Raw genomic sequence first — 5,462 nt, forward strand, 5'->3', positions numbered from 1 at the left:
ACAACAACAACAACAATTTTACCAAGCCTGTTGTCCTGATTCAGGGACTGGTTTCTCCTGATAATATGCCAAAAGTATGAGAGATGAAGTCTGGCCAGCCTGTCTTCTAAGGATTCTGACTCTACTTCTTCCAACACAGATTTATTTGTACTTTTGGCAATCTGTGGTACATTTAATATTCTACTCCAATACCATGGCTTGCATCAGGCACACCTTAGTCCTCAAACTGACTTCTTTGCTCTTGAACACTTGAAAGTGGTCTTGTCCATTAGGTTTGCCTACTGCAATACATTATTTGACTTCTTGACTGCTGCTCCCATGAGTGTTGATAGAGGAAACAAGCAAAGTGAAGTTTTTGACTACTGCAACCTATTCTTCATTTATTATGATGCTAGTTATTAGTCCATTGGTGACGATTTTTGTTTTCTTTACACTGATACCATACTCTTCTTCATACAATCCAACGTTTTGGATTATTTGCTCAGCATACAGATTGAATAAGCATAATAAAAGAATACAACCTTGGCACATACCTTTCCTGATTTTAAACCATTAGTGTCCTCTTGTTCTGTTTGAATGACTGCATATTGGTCTATGTACAGGTTCTTCATGAATGCAATTAAGTGTTCTGGAATACCCGTTCTTCATAATGGTATCCAAAGTTTATCGTAGTCCACACAGTTGAAAGCCTTTGAATAGTCAATAAAACACAGGTAAACATCTTTTTAGTATCCTCTCCTCTTCTTTCAGCCACAATACATCTGATGCCAGCAATGATCTCGTCATCTGAATCTACCTTGAATTCTGGCAGATCCCTGTCAATGTACTGTTGCAGCCATTTTTGAATTATCTTTAACAAAATTTTACTTGCATGAGATAATAATGATATTGTCCAGAGATTTCTCCATTCTGTTGGGTCAATTTTCTTTGGAATGGGCACAAATATGGATGGATCTTTTCCAATCAGTTGGCCAGGTAGCTGTATTCAAATTTCTTGGCATAGATGAATGAGTGTCACCAGTGCCAAATCAGTTTGTTGAAAGATTTCAATTGGTATTCCATCAATTCCCAGAGCCTTGCCCTTTGCCAATGACTTCAGCACTCCTTGGACATCTTCCTTTGGTTCCATTGGCTCTTGATCATATGCTACATCTTGAAATGGTTAAACATCAACTATTTCTTTTTTGGTACAGTGACTATTCCTTCAATCTTTTTTTGATGCTTTCTGTATCCATCAATATTTTGCCCAGAGAATTCATCAATACTGCAATCGAGGCTTGAATTTTTTTCTTCAGTCCTTTTACCTTAAGAAATGTCGAGCATTTTCTTCCCTTTTGGTTTTCTAACTACAGATCTTTGGATATTTCATTATAATACTTCACTTTGTCTTCTAGAGCTGCCCTTTGAAATTTTCTGTTCACTTCTTTGACCTCCCCATTTCTTCCATTTGCTTGGTGTCTGCACACTGGAGAGAAAGTTTCAGAGTCTCTTCTGGCATTCATTAGAGTCTTTCCCTTCTATTTTGTCTTCTTAATGAACTTTTGCTTTCTTCCTGTATGAGATTCTTGATGCCATCCCACAGCTCTTCTGGTCTTTGGCCGTTAGTGCTTAATGCATCAAATCTGTTCTTGAGATGATCTCTAAATTCAGCTGAGATATGGTCAAGGTCATCTTTTGGCTCTCATGGATCTGTTTTCATTTTCTTCAGCTTCAGCCTTAACGTGCATATGAGCAATTGATGGTCTGTTATACAGTCTGCTCCTGGCTTTGTTTTGGCTGATGATATGGAGCTTTCCCTACTATCTCTTACCACAGTCAGAATTCTGACTTAGAATGATTGGCAAAGTCCCTCCATTTTGGGGTTACTTGTTCAAAGTTTTTACCATAAGCCCCACTGCCTTTCACCACTGAACTTGAACTGGAATATGAAGTGAAATCTAGTGCCTGAACTTTCAGTCCCAGCTGACAAACTCTGACCAGCTGGTTGGTGATATAGCATTACCAGAGGATGCCTTTTTCCTTTTGGAACTCCTCAGGCTCCCTGGTGTGCATTTATAGTGTTAGTTAATGCCATCCTCATTTGTCCTGAGCAGTTTTAAGAAGTGACATGATTGTCTATATGTGCCTAAAAAGTCACTTTCTGCTTTAGAATCTCCACACATATAAATCTATGTTTACAAATAATATTTTCTCATTGTTGATGAAACTTAGATGATCATAAAGTGGGGTGAGTAAAATAGGAGGTAATGTGGATGGACACTGCTACTTTTTCCTAAATTCTTTTCTCATCACTCATCTCAGAACACTTTTTTTTTTTTTTTTTACCATAGGCTTTTCTTCATATTATTGCCTTTGCCTGGAAATCCTTAAAATTTACCTGTTGTTTTTTTTATTTTTAGCCCAGCTCAAATTGCTAACTCCTTTAAGTATACCTCTCTACTAGTAATCTTGTCCAAATTTATGCTCCTAATAGAATTTTGGAGTCCTGGTGTGGTGCTGGACTGCAAAGCTGCGTGAACCACAAGGTCGGTGGTTCAAGCTCACTAGATGCTCCTCGGAAACCCTATCCAGGGTCGCTATGGGTCGGAACTGACTCCACGGCACTTCACAACAACAACAACAAAATAATTTTGCTTATAAAGCTTATAAACCCTCTTATGGCACTGTAGGATCTACATGGACTGCGAACCACAGGTAGGCAGTTCAAACCCACCAGCTGCTCCCTGGAAACCGTATACAGGGTCACTATGAGTTGGAACTGACTCAACAGCACTTAACAACAACATTATATGACAAAGAGCACAGTGGGTCTGTAGGATAAGCACTGAACTGCGAAATGCAAGGTTGACAGTTCTAGCCCACCAGCTACTCCAAGAGAAAAAGATGAGGCTTTCTGCTCCTGCAAAGATTTACAGCCTCGGAAATCTGATACAGAGTTGCTATGAGTTGAACCGAATTCATAACACTTAATAACAACAACATTATTGTGATGTAGTTATTTGGGTATATAAATTATCTCCTTGGCTAGATAGTGAAGTGCTTGTTAATCTTTAACTTCTCAATAACATTCAGCATAGTGCCTTGCATATAATTGACCTTCAAAACAAGTTGTTGTTGCTAAGTGCTATTGAGTTTGCGCTGACTCATAGTGACCTTATGCACACCACAATGAAACGCAGTTAGAGCTTATGCCATACTTGTAACTGTTGCTAGATTTGAACTCATTATTGTAGCCATTGTGTCAATCCATCTCATTGAAGGTATTCCTCTTTTTCACTGATCCTCTATTTTACTAAGCATGATGTCCTTCTCCAGGAACTGGTCCTTCCTGACAACATGTCAAAAGTATGTGAGATGATGTTTTACCATTCATTTTCTAGGGACTATTCAGACTGTACTTCTTGTAAAACAGATTTGTTCATTCTTCTGGCCATTCATGGTAAATCCAATCTTCTTCACGAATACCTTAAAGAATAATGCATCATTTTTTTTTTCAGTTGTCCTTATTCATTGTCCAGTTTTTTGATGAATATGAGGTGACTGAAAACACTATGTGTTAGGTTAGGCACACCGTAGTTCTCAATGTGACATATTTGTTTCTTAACTCTGTGGTGGTGGTGGTGGCGGTGATGTGCCATGAAGTTGGTTCCAACTAATAGTGTCTCTGTAAAGGGTTTCCAAGGCTGTAAATCTTTATTGGAGCAGAAAGCCTCATCTTTCTCCCATGGAACAGCCGGTAGTTTTAAACTGCTGACCCTGAGGTTAGCAGTCTGATTCGTAACCACCACGTTACCAGAGCTCCTTTCTTAACTCTATAGAGAGGTCTTTTGCTGAAGTAATCCATTGTTTAATTTATAGACTGCTGCTTTCATGGGCTTTGGTTGTGGTTCCAAGTATATTAAAATCCTTGGCAATGTCAAAATTTTCTCTGCTCATTATGAAGTCCATTACTAGTCCAGTTGTAAGGACTGATTTTCTTTCTATTGATGTGTAATATATACTGAAGGCTATAGTCTTTGATGTTTATCAGTAAGTGCTTCAAGTCCTTTTAATTTCAGCAAGGAAGGTGATATCATCTGCATATTACAGATGATTTAAAACCATGCAGTGTTTCCTTTTATTGTTCAAATGACTGACACTTGGTCTATGTATAGTTTCTGGTTGGTGGTCATATGCCATGGAGTCAGTTCTAACTCATAAGGACCTTGTAAAGGGTTTCCAACACTGTAAATCTTTATGGAAGCAGAAAGCCTCATCTTTCTCCTGCAGAACAGCTGGTAGTTTCTAACTGCTAACCTTGAGTTTAGCAGCACAACTCAACAACTATGATACCAGCGCTCCTAATATATAGTTTGTGTACCAGTGCAATTGAACATTCTGTAATTCCCAATGATCATAACAATGTTATTCATAATGTGTTATGATCTACACAGTTGCATGCCTTTGCAAAATCAATTAAACATCAGTAAACATCTTTCTCATATTCTCTGCTTTTGGTCAAGATCCATCTGACATCAGTAATAATATCCCTTCTGAATTGCTGGCAGTTCCCTGTCAGTGGATAACTGCAACTGTTTTTGAATTATCTTTAACAAAATTTGTTCAACAATTTCCACATTCTATTGGATCATCATTCCTTATAATGCATGTAAATATGGATCTCTCCAATTGGTTGGCCACGTAACTGTCTTCTAAATTTCTTAGCATTTAGGAGTTAGTGATTCCAGTATTGCTTCCATTTGTTGAAACATCTCAATTGGCATTCCCAGAACCTTATTTTTCACTAAGATCTTCAGTACAGGACTTCCTGCTTCAGTACCGGTGGTTCTTGATGATATACTATTTCCTAAAATGGTTGAGGAGTCCTGGTGTGGCATTGTAGAATAAGCATTGGACTACTAACCACAAGGTTGATGGTTCAAAGCCACTAGTCGCTTGTTGGTGGCTATGAGTAGAAACCTACTCAATGGCACTTAATAATAACAACAAAATGGTTGAACATTGACCAATTCTTTTGGCACAATGATTCTGTGTATTCCTTTTTTTTTTTTTTAATACCTCCTGTATCATTCATGATTTGCCCATAGAATCCTACAATAGTGTAACACAAGGCTTGTTGTTTTCCTTCAGTTCTTTTAGCTTCAGAAATACCAAGCAAGTTCTTTCCTTTTTATTTTCAACTCCAAGCATTAACTGAGTTGAATTTCTGAAGTAAACATCTAAATGAAAAGAAATGAAATATTATAGTAAGGTTTATAGAATTTGAATTTTAAAACTCATTAGAGGCCATTACTTGAGTCTAGTTGTATGTGTGTGTGTATGTTGTTGTTGTTAAGTGCCACTGAGTCAGTTCTGACTCATAGAGACCCTTTATAGGGTTTTCAAAGAACAGCTAGTAGGTTTGAACTGCTGAACCTGTTAGTAGTACAGTACTTATCCTACAGTGCCACACCAGGACACTC

Source organism: Chrysochloris asiatica, unplaced genomic scaffold, assembly GCF_000296735.1.
Source record: "Chrysochloris asiatica unplaced genomic scaffold, ChrAsi1.0 scaffold00084, whole genome shotgun sequence".
In the NCBI taxonomy this organism is placed as follows: domain Eukaryota; kingdom Metazoa; phylum Chordata; class Mammalia; order Afrosoricida; family Chrysochloridae; genus Chrysochloris; species Chrysochloris asiatica.